Genomic DNA, 19,750 nt, shown 5'->3' with positions numbered 1-19,750 from the left:
CGTACTGCTATCTCTGCACTGCACTGCTCTGGACACTGCAAAACCATCCACTGTACTGTGGTGCACTCAAAACCAAAATGGACACAGCTAATTGTCAGCCAGGTTATAGGGGTAGAGCAGAGGAAGTCATATCTTCTTCCTCAGGGTACTAACAAGTATACAGAACTTTTTTTTTTTATCTGTATATAAAATTTTTAAGCCCTTAAAGAACTGTGTGTTCAAAGGCATTGAGAGGGTTGAGATGAGGAGAGAAGAAATAACTTAGTGGTCCTGTTGTGATTATACCGCCTGGAAGTGGAATTATATATTTTTAAGCTTCCTTTCTTTACTCACTACACTTTTGAAAAAAATACCTAGACAGGTATTCTATCAAAAAAGCTAGGGATAAAACATGACTTCTTCAACAAGTAACATGCGAATTTAAAGTTTTATATTATACCTATTATTAAAGGAACAATCCACTATCCCATTATTACTGCCACTCTACTTCCTTGCTTCTGAACCTTACTCACCTCCTGCTGACTTTTCCCGAAGACATATTACTTTCATGCTGAAAGAATCCCTAAAAAGCTACCCACTGGGCTCTTTAATTGGCCAGGTTTGAGGTGGAGAGTCAAAGTAGGAAAAGTGGAAAGTGTAACTAAGCTGTTATTCATTTGTCTCCTTTAAAAGGCTGTTGTGATGCTTAAACAAAAGATTGTAAATGTGTACATTGCACATCCCAAACAGTCAATAAAATATAAATGGCATTTTTTACATCTCATGAGTGAGAGGAAACTTGGGAATCATATACATTCTTGGGTGGCTGGTTTTTTTAATGTATTTCTCTCTTCATGGTGCTCATAAAATGTAGGCAAGCCCATGGATTTTAAGGAGTCTGAACAGAGGTCTCTCCTCTCTTCCCCTTTTCTCCCTGTTCTGTCTGCCAACCTGCTGGTGAGCAGTGAGACTTGTGTATTATCAACTCTATTCCCTCATTTCATTGCAGTCCAGCCTAGCCTTCCAAGTAAATTTAAACAATAATGAAAGGTTCTTTCAGATTGTACCTTTTCCCACGTATTCATGTTTTGTTTCATTAAGAGAACAAAACATAATAGGGGGTCTTGAAATGTGTAAAGGCAGGACAACAACTGGCCTAACATTCTCCTTCACCTTATTTCAACTGAAATTTTTTTATCTGTTAGTCAACGAATTTTGACAATGAGAAACTCACCTCAGAATACTCAACAGCACAGCTCTGACTGAGAAGACCCAGTTTCAAAACCACCTCCTACCTGATTAGGTCTTCCAATTTCAAGACAATGGTTGTAATTCCTGGATTTCTGGCTTAAAACAAGAGCAACTATTCCTTTTCAAATCCATGACAAGTAGTTAAATCTAGCCATTTGTTTTACATTTTGCTGTGCTTTTACTGAAAATAGTAACAAAGACAAAAATACTTGTTTGTTTTATCTCTCTCTTTAGGCAACCAAATGGAAAATTTTCAGATCAGGTGGATTTTTATCACACTGAAAATATCATTATTCACACAATTCTAATGATGGAGAGAAAGCCTCTAACTTCTGTATCAGGTCGTAATTTAAAATTTTAATGTACTGGAGAATTCACTGCGAGAGAGTAATAGGTTTGTCTAAAGTTAGTTTTCTCCTTGTGAGGTAATATGTGCTCAGTTCCTACTTGCAATTGTCTAGTTTCAATTTGCAGCCAGTGGAATTTTTTTGCTGCATTGAAAATCCTTCTATTACTTTAATTCTGTTCTCTGAAACAGTTATAATCTATGACCATGACAACACATAATCTTGGTCTGTTGCCTTTTTTCAGCTTTCAAAAAGAGTATCAACTTGTTTAGCTCTATCACTGAAGCTGATAGATGCAAAAGACACAGAGTATAACAAAATATATTTGAACGATATGCTTTCTGACAAACAAGCAAATCTCAGAAGAAAATTTTTTTAATCTTCTGTGCTTAATTGTTCTACTGAAAAAGGCAGAAAATAATTTTTGTTAAAATGCCTTTCTATTTATTTTCATTATTTTCTTTTTCTCCAAGAGCTAGAGAAGCCATCAGTATCTTTTAAGGGGAGCCATCTTTTTCACACATTAACTTAGAGATCACATTTTCCTCTAAAAATGCAAAAGGATGGTATAGAAAAATCACCAAAGTGAAGGTCCTTTTTGCCTTTTGGTTGCATGTGTTAGAGACAATAGATTCATTCTATCTTTTGACTATTATAATCTAATCAGGGAAATGGTTTTGACAATAAACCATGAAAAAATTTAAAACTGCCCTAAAAAGAAAAGGGGAAAAAAGAAACCAATGTGAGTGGACAGTGGTTTTGGGGAGAGGGACTCAGGATTAAAAGGACTGCCTGTTTATAGTGAAGGCAAATGGAAAAGAGGACCTTTACTTTACAAACCCTTACTTTACCTTAACTCTTACAAAAAGGCCTGACTGAAATAAGCTGAATTGATGAAAACATTCTTATTGACATTTTCTATAGTTAAAGATTCATTGCAGAGAGACCACAAATGAAGTAGCACTGTATGTCCTTTCTAGGAGAACATATAATATTTTAAGGAAGATCTCTTTCAATCTCTTCTGTCACAACAGCTTTACTTTTTTTGGAGTACTTAGGTGGTCACTAAGAGAGAAAACTGTTCTTTAGTGTAATTCATGGGTCATATGAGGTTGTCCTGGTTTTGGCTGAGATAGAGTTAATTTTCTTTCCAGTAGCTGGTATAGTGCTGTGTTTTGGATTTAGTATGAGAAGAATGTTGATAACACACTGATGTTTTTAGTTGTTGCTAAGTACCCTGATAGTCAAGGACTTTTCAGAGGCTGGGAGGGAGCATAGCCGAGGCAGCTGGCCCAGCTGGCCAATGGGGTATTCCATACCATACAATGTCATGCTTAGTATATAAAGCCGGAGAAGAAGAAGGAGGGGAACGTTCGGAATGATGGCGTTTGTCTTCCCAAGTAACCATTATGCGTGATGGAGTCCTGCTTTCCTGGGAGGTGGCTGAACACCTGCCTGCTGATGGGAAGTAGTGAATGAATCCCTTGGTTTACTTTGCTTGTGCGCGCGGCTTTTGCTTTACTTATTAAACTGCCTTTATCTCAACCCATGAGTTTTCTCATTTTTACCCTTCCGATTCTCTCCCCCTCCCACTGGGGAGAGTGAGCGAGTGGCTGGGTGGGGCTTAGTTGCTGGCTGGGGTTAAACCACGACAGAGGTATGACAAAAGGGCTCTTTTTTTGTTCTCTGGTGTCTATTCATAAAATGTGGAGAAGTTTGCAAGGCTTTGTAACATGCACCTTGCCCTAACTTCCAGAATATGTAATTAGAGCCTTAGTTGTCAGGGTACTGCCCTAAGGTTGTGACATCTGGCTTTCAGTCCTTATTTAAAGACGGCTTGCTCATCTGTACAAAGTAGCAGAGTAAAAAACCTTACTTCCAGACAGCCTAAAGTTAGGATATACTCTTAGACACTGGGAAATGCAGTATTAAGTCCCTTGTTGCTCAGTTAGATACTGAACTTGTTCCCCTTGTGTCTGTCTGCTGCTTGAAAAATTAGAGCTTTTGCTTTCAAATCTGTGGATCTAATTTTTCATGCCTTTTGGTTTTATTCCAAGTATTTTAAGTTCAATATTTATTGCCAAGAAGAATGCAATGAACCATGTTGGACACAAGATTTTTTTCAAGAAAGAAAAAAGAGACACATATGTCACACTACATGATTTTCTCCTTAGCTTTAAGAATTTGCAATAAACTGAAAAACAAGTTACTTTCAAGTAGCATAAATACTGGAATCCCTTTTCTCTATCACCAGTATGTTTTTTCTGCCACTGCTTAGAAGAAAAAATCTAGAAGAAAGGCCAATACCTATTTTATGCCTCCCAGGTATCTCACCATAGCAGAGCAATATGCAGCAAAAGGGGCATAACCAGTTTCTGCTTCGTTTCAACTAGTTTGGCACTCTAATGAGAAAATGGAACTAGAAAATTGCACATCCAGATGCATACTGAAATGGTTGTAATCCTCTCGGTACTATATTTTGGATTGTATTTTGTACTTTTGTGATGATGTTCAGTACTTCTAAACATTCAGATATGAAAAATCTAATATTAAAACATTATTTTATGTGGATATTGTGATCTGATTTATCTGGTTAATTGACCATGAAGACTTTATTGGAAATTGGATTTATTATAGATCTAAGTCCGTATGTGTGGTATATTCAGGCCGTGCTGTCTTTGTCTTGTGTCTACCAAATCTATTGAATAATGAAGGGAATGATCAGTATTCAAGCCTGATTTTTTTTTTCCAAAGGCTTGCCTTGGAATTTCAGCCAGATTGAAATACATGTACACAGTAGGTGGAACAAAGGGCAAAAACATTAATCACCAGCAAATAAAATAATCACCACCCCCCAAAAAAAAAAGAAAAAAAAAGATAAAAAAGAGAGGGAATGTTCTCTTTTAATTCAGGAGCTATGTTCATAACAAAATCTGAAACAGCAGACACTGAAAGCAGCATAGCTATTCAGCTTCTGTTTGAAGGTGGAAACACCCAAGTGTTGAAAAGCTCCTTCTACCAACATATAACTATTAAGCTTATTAAGCTGCACTTCTATGAGAAATTCTTTTTTTAAACACAATGTCTTCCTGTCCATCTTTATTTAGTTATGGTTACAGATGAATCTCCTCATTCAGTATTATTATTTATGAATTATAACAGAGAATGATCTCAGCACCATGATTGAAAAGATAGAAAATGAATATGGTTCTCTTATAGGTTATTGCTGGTCAGTGCCTTTGTTCACTTTGATTTTTGTTTTCTAATTAGTGATCTAAAAAGTACAAATGTTTTCTGGGGGTTTTATGATGTTTAAAAATAGCACAGGGCATACATAAAAGAACAAAGCAGCCTCACTTTCACAGATACAGTTTAGGATGTAATCAAACAGCAAGTTCTAAAGGAACACCTGCACTGAAACCTTGCCCACCTCCTCCTACTTATTCTTCTCTGGCAGCAAGCCTGATCTGGCCTGCCAGCTCCCCTCTGCAAGCAAGGACAGCTGCAAGAGAGAAAGCAAGCTCATCTTCATCAAAACACTCTTTGAAGCTCTTCTGAGGATAAACATCCTTCATTTATTAACAGCTTAATGCTTTGATAAAAGCTCACTTTGTTAAGTAGTTTGGCTTTCAAGAACTGCCCACGTAGATATTTGCATGAAGTTTATAAGGACCTTCAGACAACATGGGATTGCCGGAAATATTGCTGAAGGCATAGAAATAAAAACAGAGACCATATTCCTACTAGGAAAAGAGAGGAAAAATCAAAGGAAACTTATGTTCAGCAGACTTTACCATTTTCTGAATTATCATAGTCCTCTCTGTATGAAAGTGCCATTATATATAATGCTGAATAGCTTTGTGCTCAATTTTGACTAAGTCAATGAAAAGGAAAGTTTAATACGATGTATGCTGTTATACAATGAAAATTTCAAACCTAGTGCAACTTAAAGTAGTGGTCACTTACATATCCAGGGGAAAAAGGAAGGAAAACAAAAAATACTGCCTAGTCTTAACTCCTGTAACTAACTGGTTTAGGTCATAATTTCTCCTAACTGCAGCAACAAGAGACTAAAATTCAGTATGAAATAAATTCAGGAATAACAAGATGTTGTATGTTATAAATGATTGATATGTGTCTTCACAGTTGCCTTTAAAGTACTGCTGCTGCCTTCTTATCAGAGTGAAGCTGAAAGGCTGAAACACCCCAAAGTGACTATCCAATGAGACTATCCAACTGCATGAACTAAATCTTTTTATTTATCTTGTTAGGAATTAGTTCCTAAATTTTCCATGGCAAAACCTGTTCACTCTTACCTTCATGTTTCATGAAATATTTTATAGTGACACATTGTAAGAAAAAGCATTTATTTTGGTGGTAGACAGACTTTCTCATGTGAATCCAGATTAACAGCAGAGATTACTTTTTTTTTAATTGGAGCAATTTAGAATAACTTGTTTAGTATATAGAAAATATAGTGCTTAAAGCCTTCAAGTTCCCAGGGATTTTAAGAAGCTTTCTTTGAAAGACATTCTGGTCTTGAGAAATGTTAATGGAAACCCATCCTTTTGAAAAAAATTATGTTACTTTTCCATAGCTAAAAAAAAAAAGAATTAAAAAAAAATCAGGATTTACTCTTTCTTTGTATTTATTTAGTAGTCTTCTATGCTTTTGTGCTTTTATCTTTTTCTTATTGTATTTTTAAAACCTGTTTTAAAAATATAAGCATTTTGAACTTGGTTAGATTTCAAAAACTATAGACTGACAGCTATTCCTTTGTATTCCAAGCTGGGTAACTGACCAAAGTAAGATCAGATAACAAAATACGTGGCCTACCATTGAAAAAACCTGAAAGGACTAAGCACTGAGGAAATTAACTGAAAACCCACTATAACAATAGAAGAAATGGGTAAAAAATCTATTGTAGTATTTGGCTAGAATGAGCCCACAGGAAGCCAGCGAAATTAGGGCCACAAAGATGATTAAGGACTGGAGCATCTTTCACATGACGAGAGGCTGAGAGAGCTGGGACTGTTTAATTTGGAGAGGAGAAGGCTTGATGGGGGACAGAATGGAGGGGGGAGGGTGAAGAAGAGGAAGTCAGGCTCTTTTCAGTGGTACCCAGTGACAGAACCAGAGGCAACGGGCACAAACTGAAACACAGGAAGTTCCCTCTGAACATCAGGAAACACTTTTTTACTGTGAGGGTGACTGAGCCCTTGGCATAGGTTGCCCAGAGAGGTCGTGGAGTTTCCATTCCTGGAGGTAATCAGACACCAACTGGGCATGATCCTGAGCAACTTTTCTCTAGCTGACCCTGCTTGAGTGGGGAGTTGGACTTGTGGGTAGTTAGGATCAGGCGGCCGGAAGATATCGCACTGTACGGAAAGATAGGACCCCCTCCCCTAATAGCCAGTAGCATTTAGGTGTGAAGTAAGCAGGCGGAAGTGACGTCGTAAACCCAAGGTATATAACACCGTGTTATCTACCAATAAACGCCATTTGCCGTCCACCACATTGGTGTCTGCGAGTCGATGGCCCGAGTGCCCCGGGGAGGGGGGTCGCCGTGCCGTTCCTGAACCAGGTCGCCACGCCTCATGAAGGCGACACCTAGTGAAGATTAGGTGGTACACGATGACCTAAACTGTCCTTAATCATTACTAACAATTGTGATTCAATCCCTGTTTTCTTTTTTCTGTTCACACACACCAACCCTCAGAGTTCCCATAGTCTTTACGGTTGTATCCTGATTCTTGATACACAACATCTCAGTGTTCTTAAACTGCTATTTAGTAGCTTAGTAGCTTTTTGGCCTTTTTTTTTTTTTTTTAAATCAAAGTCAGTTAAGTTTTCAATGTTTTATAAAATACTTAAGTATCTTGGAGTGTGGCATTTGTTGGGCCACAATTGTCACTGAACACCAGTCAGAGAATCAGTTTCTCACTGTTTCCCATTCTGGACAAGTGAGCACTTGAGCATGTAATACAAACTAGTGCAGCTTTAGCAGCAAATATTAAGTGATATAGCCTCACTGCTCGCTATCTGATCAATGGCAAGAACACTCCCCTTTGAACGAACAAATTCCTAGGAAACTCAAGTCCTTGTTTTTAATCATTTAAAGAAGAATTTTACCCATATCTTCCACTTCCCTGTGGGAGCTGTTTCACCATTAAGATGTGAGCAAACTGAATATCTAATTTGCAGTCATGGAAGATCTTCTATTATACTTAGGTGCCTTTGGAAATTCTTAGACCTTAAGCAAGTCTTTAAAAGTTAGAATTTGGCATCAAAGGTGGTTCAGAAATCCCTTCAGCTGTCATTCCTCCATCCAACATGTGAAGCAAATGTTCACTTTAGTAATAAGAAGCAAAATACAAAGAATATTCTAAAAACAAAAGGGAAGTCATAAGTGGAAAAAAATTTAATGTAATTAAATTGAAGATTAGAAAATGAAGAAAGGTCATTCAATTTCTCTCTTAATTTTGTATCTGAATGTATCATGGTACATTAGAAATGTCAAAGAGAAAGAAATAATTCCTTTCCTTGCAGCACTGCCATCAGAGTGGAACAGATTAAGAATTGTGTGTGGTAAACTTGCTAAATGTAGCATTTGATCTTTGAACCTTTTAGGATTAAGCAAAAAATTCCAACAATGAAAAACCTGCAAGAAAGTCTGTTGTAAGAGATATCCATTGGTCTGATACAAAGAGAAGAGTTCCACAGTCTTTTACCTCAGAGCCTTCAAGGGTTTAAAACAGAGATAAATACTGTTAGATTCCTATTATGGGCTAGCTATATACTGATTAAATATAGTGAAGATAAAGTGCTTGTGTAGATCAGTGCTTTTCAAATATGGTTTAAAGACTTACCCAGATAAAGCATGCCTACAGGCCTTCAGATGTTCACCATGTAATCCATTATCTTCCATAGTACACACTCACCTGAATTCAAAGTCAGAATCTGTTATAATGTTTTTAATGACAACAGTACTACTATACAGCATGATCAAAGGGGATTAGTATTAAAAATTATATCTAAGATGACCAGCAGGGTTGGAAGGAATTAGTGAAGCAGCAATGTCCACATTTTAAAAGGTCGAGTTCACTCATTCATCAACAAATACTTACAGAACTACACATACACTGAATTTTGCTCTCTGCTGATCTAATTGGTATGTCCCAGCTTTTGTTTTGCATGGGCAGATGGCTACTTCTTCTTCACCAAGACATTGTCTAAGATATAGCATTAAGATTCTTAAATACATTCCAACTAAATTAAATGTGATCACTCTAACAATATTTACTTATATGAAATCTAATCTTGAGTTCAATTATTTATATTGTTTGTGTGTATGCATCTAAATACATATGTGTAAATATATATGCACATGGGTATAAAGAAGCAGACTTTTTTTTGTTTGGTTTTTCTATTTTTTTTATTGTCAGGCTGTTGTATCTGGCATATCTCAAGAGGAACAGGTTTTATTTGCCAGGATGATATCAACTATGTATTTTTTATGAACATTTTTCTCTCTGTAGAACAACAAAAGTAACCATGGTTAAATCACATCAATATGTGTAAAAACTGAAAATATTTTCTGGATCTTTAGGTTCATATTCATGTGTTTCTCTGAAAAATATGGGGATAGTATCTGTAATGTCACACTGCTATGCCTTGTTATCCTTGTTATCTTCCTCTGTGAAGCAGAAATATTTAAAGAGGTGAAAAATTGATGTTAATGTTCTGCATCCGCTTAATTATGGAGGAAAAAAAAACACCTTTTGACATTTTATCCTCATAGAATCAAGGCTATATTTGAGGAGTTCATTATTCATAAATATATGCAGTTTTTACTTCTACTATGTGGAAAAAAATAATAACAATGCCCCACTACGTAAGGGGGTTTGGATAAAAACACTAAGGATGGTATGAATATAGCAGCACAGCAAGCTGTAAGCAGGAGACTCTCAGAGTGCATCGAGGATAGTGTCTTAATCCAGGTGATAGGCAGTCCAACTAGAGAAGAAGCATTACTACACCTGTTGCTTACCAACACAGATGAACTAATTAGAAGGGTCAAGATTGGTGGCAGCCTGAGCTGCAGCGATCATGTCCTGGTGGAATTCACAATCTTGAGAGATATGGGCCAGGTGAAAAGTAGAGTCAGGATGCTGAATTTTAGGAAAAAGAGCTTTCAATTTTTTAAGAAATTAGTGGCTGGGACCCACTGGGAAACTGCCCTCAGGGATAAAGGAGCAGAACAGAGCTGACAGCTCTTTAAGAATGTCTTTTTTAGAGCCTGGGAACTCCTAATTCCCACATGTAAGAAATCAGGCAGGGAAGGCAGGAGACTAGCATGGTTGAGTAAGGACTTCCTGGTCAAACTAAAGTGTAAGAAGGAAATGCACAGACAGTGGAACCAGAAATATGTATCCTAGGAAGAATACTGGGACACTGCCTGGGTGTAGGGATGGGATCAGGAAAGCTTAGGCACAGTTGGAGCTGAATTTGGCAAGGAGTGTGAAGAATAATAAGGTGGGTTTCTACAGGTACTTTGCTCAGAAAAGGAAGATGTACGCCCCCCAATAAATAAGACAGGAGAACTAGTGAAAACTAGCATGGGGAAGGCTGAGGTACTCAACAATTTTTTTGCCTCAGCTTTCACTGGCAGTCACTTTTCCCATATCTCTCAAGTACCTGAACCTCAAGGCAGGGACTAATAAAGTGGCCTTTTATATTGGAGTGATTGCATCAGTGGAGAGAATAGCAACTAATGTCATCTACCTAGACTTCTGTAAGGCCTTTGATATGGTCCCCCACAACATTTTTTCCCTAAATTGGAAAGATATGGGTTTTATGGATGGACTGTTAGATAAGGAATTGGCTGCATGGCTGCATTCAAAGAGTTACTGTCAATGGCTTAATGTCCAAGTGGAAACCAGTAACCAGTGGTGTCCCTCAAGGGCCCATACTGGGACCAAAACTATTTAATGTCTTAAACAGTGACATAGATTGTGGGAATGAGTGCACCCTCAGGTAGTTTGCAGATGACACCAAGCTGAGTGGTGCAGTTCATATGCTAGAAGGAAGGGATGCCATCCAGAAGGACCTTGACAAGCTTGGGGAGTGGGCCTCTGAGAATCTTATGAAGTTCAACAAGGCCAAGTGCAAGGTCCTGTACATGGGTCGGGGCAATCCCCCATATCAATACAGACTGGGGAATAAATTGATTGAGAGCAGCCCTGTAGAGGAGGATTTGGGGATACTGGTGGATGAAAACTTGGACATGAGACAGTAATGTGTGTTTGCAGCCCAAAAAACCAGTCATACCCTGGGCTGCATAAAAACAAGCGTGGCCAGCAGGTCGAGGGAGGTGATTTTACCCCTCTACTCTGCTCTCATGAGACCCCACCTGGAGTACTGCATCCAGCTCTGGGCTTCCCAGCACAAGAAAGTCATGGACCTGTTAGAGTGGGTCCAGAGGAGGGACACAAAAATGATCAGAAGGGTGGAACACCTCTCCTATGAAGAAAAGCTGAGAGAGTTGGGGTTGTTCAGCCTGGGGAAGACACGGCTCCAGGGAGACCTTATTGGGGCCTTTCAATACATGAAGCGTGGTCATAAGAAAGATGGAGAGAGACCTTTTACCTGTAGTGACAGGACAAGGGGCAACGGTTTTAAACTGAAAGAAGGTAGGTTTAGATTGGACATAAGGATGACCTTTTTTAAGATGGGGGTGGTGAGACACTGGAACAGGTTGCCCAGAGAATTTATGGAAGCCCCATCACTGGAAGTGTCCAAGGTCAGGCTGTATGGGGCTTTGAGCAACCTGTTCTTCTGAAAGATGTCCCTGCCCATGGCAAGTGGGTTGGATTAGATGATCTCTGAATGTCCCTTCCAACCCAAACCATACTATGATTCTATGAATATTGCATTTGATTGTGCCTATTTGGGATCATAATCTATTACTGCAGAACCTGAGAATGGGAGTGGTAATCAGATAGTGAGAAAGCAGAGAACTGTGTTGTACATCTTGTTAGTGACATCAAAGATTATAAACATTGAAATATTATGGGACAAAGTTATAGAAAGATATACAGATAGTTTTATGCAGCTTTCAGCTGAAGTTAACAAATGGTGTTTATCTAACTAAGTGTAGCCATCTGGGTAACTTTTTAAGTTAGGTTTTTAATCTGAGTCTATTCTTGCTCTGTAGTCAATGGGGATCACTCATCTCTTCTAAAATAGGTGTTCAGTATAATCTGGATGAATAACTCTTTCCATAAACTGAAGAGAAAGCCTAGGTGATAATAGTAATCACTCAACTTTTTCAGAAACTGAAGTGAGGTTGAATGAATCCAACACAACAGAGAGAAATATTTTGCTGAAGTGGGGATCCAGATAAAGTATTACTTATTGCTATGTCATAAAGCTATTAAACTCACTGATTCAGAGTATCATCAAATAAAGCAAATTAAGGTAAATAATAGAAAAGTGAGAATTTGTGGCACCAACTTTATTTTTTCACAGCATTGTGAAGAGAAAGAGAAAGGAAAAGCTTTCTCATGTACTGTATGCATTTTCTTAATTCCCCTAGATATTAAAGCCAAAAGCTTATAGAATACATGTTCTTCTTAGGCCTCCATCAGCCTAAGTAAGATGAAATATTTAAAGCACTCAGTGCCTCTAAACTGATGAACAAGTTATTCAGCTACTTTACTGATAAATATTTCTGCATTATTTCAGTGGTAGAAGTTAGCTTCTGGCACTTTCACAAGTCTTCGTATAATAGCATATATTTTAATTCTCTGGCATGTAGTTTCCTAGGAATTTCACTGAATACCTCTTTAAAAGCACCAGGTAAATAATCCTGAATAAAATGAAAAGTTATGATTCACTGCTCTCTGTATTGTTTGTCCATTATTCATCTTTGTAATAATAGAGTTGAAACAAAGTCTTCTTTCAGCTCCCTCTAATGGCAAAAGTCCTTCTGAAGGAAGTCTTAGTATATAAGTAGACAATAATCTTGCCAAAAAAACAAGTGATGATAACATATATATATAAAGAAGTTTCAGAGCACCAGGATCATTGGCATTCTTTAGAATTCTGCTCCAGGACAGATTTCCTCAGCTGCCATGGTTTTAATATCTTTTTGATCTCTTCAGAAGCTAACCTTATCATACAGATCACATAACTGTTCTTTGAATTAAGAGTTTCTATTTGAGAACCTACTGTGGCAACATCTAGTCAGACTGCCATGACTCGGGAGTTAGAGTTTGAAATCCTTTGGTGTAATCGAGATTGGTGAAACAAGTAAGGCAAAGCATGTTGCTTGTACGGTCCTATCTGTCACTTTTTGCTGAGACACGTTCCCTCTGTGACTTCAACTTTCAGTGCTTAGTGTAGTGACTTACCTAATTGCATATTTTATTCCAGCTTTCCTAGGGCACTTGCTGATACCTCTGCATTAACTGAGTCTTTGATGTCTATTTTAAATCATTAAGATTTGCTTATAGAAAACAAATCATGTTCTTGACAGTTGCTTCCCCCTTCCTTCCTTAATATAGTGTCATCTGTATTTATGCACATACTCTATAGCACTTGTTCATTTTAAGTATAGAAAAGCCATAGCATGATTATATTTGTAAATTAACTAACGTATTTTCTGCTACTATCTCTTTTCTCTTCAGGATAATACAATACAGAACAGACAGAATGTAGAATACAGATATTTTTCTGCTAAAAAGGGTCTTTTTTTTTTTTCATTGTGCCTTTCAATATTTAGACCTGTGGTTTTTTATATTATTCAAATTTTTTTTGAACCAATAACTGAATTGGTACAAATAATAAAATATGTAGATACATATGTACAAAGTAATATTTAGTATTTCCCAAACCTTTAATTATACTGAAATCTACATTAGAAATTCGCTCATTTTCAATATGTTGACATTAGCAAATTTAAGGACTTGTTCTTGTCATAGCTTTTGCTTGCTGGATTTTTATTAAGGTTGTCAGTTAATCATAATTTAATTTTTTAAAAAGAAAATATATGTCCTGGTTTCGACTGGGATAGAGTTAGTTTTCTTCCTAGTAGCTGGTATAGTGCTGTGTTTTTGGATTTAAGATGAGAATAATGTTGATAACACACTGATGTTTAGTTGTTGCTAAGTGGTGCTTACAGTCAGTCAAGGACTTTTCAGCTTCCCATGCTCTACCAGGTACACAAGAAGCTGGGAAGGAGCACAGCCAGGACAGCGGACCCAAACTGGCCAAAGGGATATCCCACACCATATGACATCATGGCTCAGCATATAAACTGTGGAGAGTTGGCCGGGAGCAGTGACCGCTGCTCAGGAATTGGCTGAGCATTGGTCGGCAGGTGGTGAGCGAATGCATCCTGCATGACTTGCTTTGTATATTCTTTTATTATTATTATTATTACCACTACTACTACTATTTTATTTTATTTCAATTATTAAACTGTTCTTATCACAACCCACAAGTTTTCTCACTTTTACTCTCACGATTCTCTCCCCCATCCCACCAGAGATGGGGGGAGTGAGCGAGCAGCTGTGTGGTGTTTAGTTGCTGGTTGGGGTTAAACCATGACAATATATTAGTAGAATAAGCCCCTTTGAATTACTACTATAAAAGAGTTAACTTTCCAAAAATAATTGTAGCAAATGAACTTTTATAAGACTTCTTAGTGCTATCACAATGAACAAAATGCTGATGAATAGCACACATTTTGAAATGCCCGCTGTAGTTTTATCATCGTACTTATATCTGTGATTTTCAAATTAACCTGTACCGTAGGATTTTAAAGGCATATAAATGAGTAGTAGAAAGTAGCCTATTCACACTGTTTATACCATATGATCAGTGGGTGTCATAAATCATGAACAAAATGTGATCCTGTTATTTGCAAGAATAGTTTTTTTGTGGGAATAGGGTGGGAGATTCATTTAAAACAAATATAGAAAAGGCAATACAGAAACTTAATTTTAAAGGAAGTTTATCTATGTTAAATATTGCACCTCGCCTCCCTAAATATTTGTTCACATAAAAATCAAGTAATTCAGGCTAAAAATATTTTTAAAAAAGAATTTTTAACAGAGGACACAAATAGAATAGACCTTTCTGTCTTTAAATATTTTTGGAAGAATGGAGAAAAGAAAATATTATAAACAAGGATGCTGGGTAAATTATATGTATAAAAAGCAATAGCAAAAGACGTGCATCTATATACTTTTTTTTGCAGTAGGTTTCAAATACAAATTCCGCTGTAGGCATAAGGTCCATTCATAATGTCACAGTGTCATGGGGTGAAGCTTACCCAAAAGCATTTCCCTGATGAAGGAGACCTTGACTACATCTGACCAGCTCTAACTGACTAGATTAATCTAGGCCATCTGGAAGACAAAGACACATCAGACAAATTGTGCAATGCATAACCTCACACTTTTGTAGCAAATCTGAGAAGGGAAACCAGAGGGTGACAGAGAGCCTGGTGACAACTGCTCTTTGGCTTTAGATACAGAGAAAGTAAAAGAGATTGGCCCAGGGCTACATGATTAGAAAAGCCATTGGAGGCTTAGGCTGTCAGTCTAATGTAGAAAGTGAAAAATAGTTCAAAACAACAGTCTCTTGGTGTGGGGCAGAAACACATCCCCGTATGTTGGACACAGTGCAGCAGGCTGAGTCTGCAGTGGAGACATTACACAAAGGTGCAGGACCCCAGCTGGGCCTGGTACATCAAACGGTCAGAGTGAGCCCCCAGTTTCCCAGGGTCCATGTGGTGGCAGAGGGGCAGGGGCCATCATTCGTGTATGGGGGGATTGAACACGTGTGTGTTGTAGAGTAGAAATCCAGATCTGTGGATATAAATCCCTATAGAAAAGAAATAACTCCATGAGGAAAGACAAGACCCATGAATAATGAAAGAAATGACCAGGAAATATGATGAGAATATGCTTTCAAATTTTATTTGACATCCACCATTTTTGTATACAATCATTTACCTGTAATTCAGAATTCATGTTTCTTTTCTTCTTGAATATCTTTTCCCTCCATTATACCATTTCATCTGAACCATTAACATTGATGTGGTTTAACCCGGCAGGCAGCCAAACACCACACAGCCGCTCGCTCACTCCCCCTCCCCCAGTGGGATGGGGGAGAGAATCAAAAAAAAAAAAAAAAGTAAAATTTGTGGATTGAGATAAACAGTTTAATAAAACAGAAAAGAAAGGGAAAATAATAATAATAATAGTTGTGATAGAATATACAAAATAAGTGATGCGCAATGCAATTGCTCATCATCCGCCGGCTGATGGCCAGTCAGTTCCTGAGCCACTGTCCCCCAGCCAACTCCTCCCAGCTTGTATACTGAGCATGACATCATATGCTACAGAATACCCCATTGGCTAGTTTGGGTCAACTGTCCTGGCTATGCTCCCTCCCTGCTTCTTGTGCACCTGGCAGAGCATGGGAAGCTGGAAAGTCCTTGACTTTGTGTAAGCACTACTCAGCAACAACTAAAACATCAGTGTGTTATCAACATTATTCTCACCCTAAATCCAAAACACAGCACTATACCAGCTACTAGGAAGAAAATTAACTCTATTCCAGCCAAAACCAAGACAAACATCTTGACTATAATTATTGTGTTCCTAGTTTTACACCAGAGAAATTCCATTGACTCCATGCAGTTTCTTCTCATTTATATCAAGATGAGGAAGATGAAATTCAAACCATTTGTTTTCCGTGGTAACAGAACGAGGAAAACTATGTTATAGCCTTTTGACATAGTCTATTCTGTTATAACTTCAGGAAATGAATGCTGTAAAAAACCCCTCTCTGTTCCATTTTTTAAAGTCTGGTTTAAGCTTTCCAGCCACATTAACCTTTGTATTACTATTAGTGGTTCAATTATTCATAAACTCCTTATTCCTAAAATGTTTTATATTAGGCATGTTTTATGGCTTCCATGACTTGAAATTTCTTATTAATTTACTTTTGCAAATTCTCGACCCTAATAGAAAAGGTGATTTCCATTAGTGGGACTGTGCCTATGTCACTCAGTTTTGACATGCAGAATTGCATTTTGACTACTTGTTTGCCAAAACTCATTAACTGGCTAACTGATTTGAAGCTCTCTATGCTACTACCATGGTAGGCTGAATATATCCCATGATGGAAAAAAGCTTTGATTCCAATACTGTGGTTGGTTGGTTTCTTTGTTTCTGTTGGACAGTTAGTAAACCTTAGTTATTCCATGGTCAGTGAGTAACAATTCAACAATTAAAAAAAAAAAATTTCTGATAAGAGAAAAATAAAATACAACAAACCCAACAAACATAAAGAACAATGTATGGTTTTGACTATAGTATAAACCAAATGCACTACTAAAAATATTACAGATTTGTATGATCAATAAATACTTTTACCTGAATAACATTTTCCAGCACTTACATGAAGTGAGACAGAGATATGGGCACTGGAGCCACCTGGTATATGTACAAGGCACAATATGCCACTGGTAGTTTTATAGCTTTTAAGAGGGAATAGCAGAAAAAAAAGTAGAGATGAGTGGGAACTGTAGAAGAGAGAAGCTTTCTCCTTTGATGTTGATAACACACTGATGTTTTAGTTGTTGCTAAGAATTGAGATAAAGACAGTTTAATAGGACAGAAAAGGAAGGAATAATAATAATGATGATGATGATGAAAGAATATACAAAATAAGTGATGCACAATGTAATTGCTCACCACCTGACCAAACAAAGCCCAGCCAGTTCCCAAGCAGCAGTCCCCCCCCTCAACCAACTCTTCCCAGTTTATATACTGAGCATGACATCATATGTTATGGAATATCCCTTTGACCAGTTTGGGTCAGCTGTCCTGGCTGTGTCCCCTCCCAGCTTCTTGCTGGCAGAGCATGGGAAGCTGAAAAGTCCTTGACTCCTGTAAGCACTACTTAGCAACAACTAAAACGTCAGTGTATTATCAACATTATTCTCATCCTAAATCCAAAACACAGCACTATACCAGCTACTAGGAAGAAAATTAACTCTATCCCAGCCAAAACCAGGACATATACGCAAGTGCTATAGAACTTCATGTCTCAAGGCTCTGACTAATCTGTCTCTTCAAGGTCAAAGGGGAGACAAGGAGAAGACAGTTACACAATAACTTCTACATCTTCCTTTAAAGCAATTAAACACATGCAGTATCAGAAACTAAACTGGACCAGGCTGTTGATCCAGGGAAGCAGATCTCGTGTTCTAATTTCATAATGCCATGGATACATGCAACTGAAATTTCTCATCAGCTGTATTACAACATTTTGTTTTAATTTTTTAGCAAACATCTTCTGGGTCCCAATAGCTAGGGCAAGAATCATCAATATGGGCATTGCAGGATATTGCAGGAACACAGAAACACCATCCTTAAAATTAATATTGTGCTTTTAGGAATAAATTTTTCCAGTTTTTCAAATATTCATGACAAAATTTCATAGAGAAACAAGCTTTTTTATAAGACCTTTGAAGTTTGAGTCTGCTAAATCCTGTGTTTAAGCTATGTGAAGTATCCGTTCTAGCTTGGATACAGTCATGATGTTTCTTTCCTACAAATGAAAAAAAAAAAAAAAGTATAGGTTTATTTAAATTACCCTATACTGAAAATCTTTGTTGTTGTCTAGTTCCTTTTTAGCTTCTCCCATATCGATTTCTTGGAATGGTGGTATTCAGTTACATTTTTTGATACTTAAATTGTGTCTCAGAAATGTATGTGTGAGTTAAGTGCCTAAGCTCTTGTAATTGTCAATAGAAATTCAATCAGTACTATCGTCATATCAAAATCTGCTCAGCTGATCAAGTACAGGTGTTTTGGATGAGCTGGGTAGCTCTAGATTCCATACATTTGATTCAGCTGCCCACATATGAGGTATCTCATCCCATATAGGATACCTTAGATATATGAGATCTCCCTGTAGGGCTGAGAGACATGGCATAGGGCCTGTGAGAGACCCAAACGCTGCTGGAGCAGCAGCTGGAGCACCTCAGATGACACTCTTCAGGTCCCACATCACATCTGTTCATCCTGTGCCAATGCAGGCGATACTTGTGTCTGCACAGCTGAATCCTGTCCCTATTGACTGAAACACTTTGCTCGCCTCCAAATTCCTTCCTGGGACATCACCGCTTGGATGTGAGAATCTCTTCTTGAATTTAACAGTCCAGGCAGTGGCTTGTAGAGTGCAATAGACAGGGTAGTACAGTGCAAACCTTCACTTCGTGGAATAGGTTTCTTGTGCTAAGTGCAAAAAGACATTTGTATGACCCTGTGTTAAAAGTTAGGAATGATAAAGTTCTTGCAGGTGCAATGCACAAAAGCGAATTTTATCTGTTGTACATCATGTGACAAATACCTGTTGTGATTATTTCTTTGCTATTCTTTTAGTCATAAGAGATAAGACTTAGTTTCCTTTGGGATTTTTGTTACTTGATGTCGTATTAATACCACATCAGAATTCCAGCTCATTATAGCAATTTGTGGGCTTAGGAAGAAATCCCAAAGATAGATGTAGAAACAGTTAATTTCTTAAATAAAAACAATAATTATTTCAAAGCAAAATAAAAGACAAAACATGGCTTGCCTTTGTGTAAATTTAATATATATATATTTAATATTTTTAATAATAAGAAAATCAACAGGTTTTATTTCCAAAAATTAGTTTTTCAGTTAATTTAACTATAGTCCTATAGGGCCAATATCTTATTGTCTATTTGACACTTATGCTTATAAAATTAGTATTTAAATGCTTAATTGCTAGTTCACATCCCATATTTCAAAGTACAGATATTTAAAAACAAGTGGTTCAACCTACTTTCCAGTTCTTACATAGTTTACAGTTGTTAGACATGGGTAAGAATAGATACAGTACCTCTCAGAAATATGATTTTAAATATAAGGCATGAAAAAACATCCTGTTTCTTTGTTTATAAAACTGTTTTTTATGTTTAAAAATTATTTCTTTTTGTTTTTTAAATCTTGATTGATAGCATTAATCTATCCTAACGTATCCACAAAAAATACAGGTTAAAAGAGCAACTTCAGATATGAACACCTCTTGTGATAGTGCACTCAGCTGTCAAAGCTAAAGAC

The sequence above is a fragment of the Calonectris borealis genome, chromosome 1 (assembly GCF_964195595.1).
Source record: "Calonectris borealis chromosome 1, bCalBor7.hap1.2, whole genome shotgun sequence".
NCBI lineage: Eukaryota > Metazoa > Chordata > Aves > Procellariiformes > Procellariidae > Calonectris > Calonectris borealis.
Note: the sequence above shows the minus strand (reverse complement) of the source record.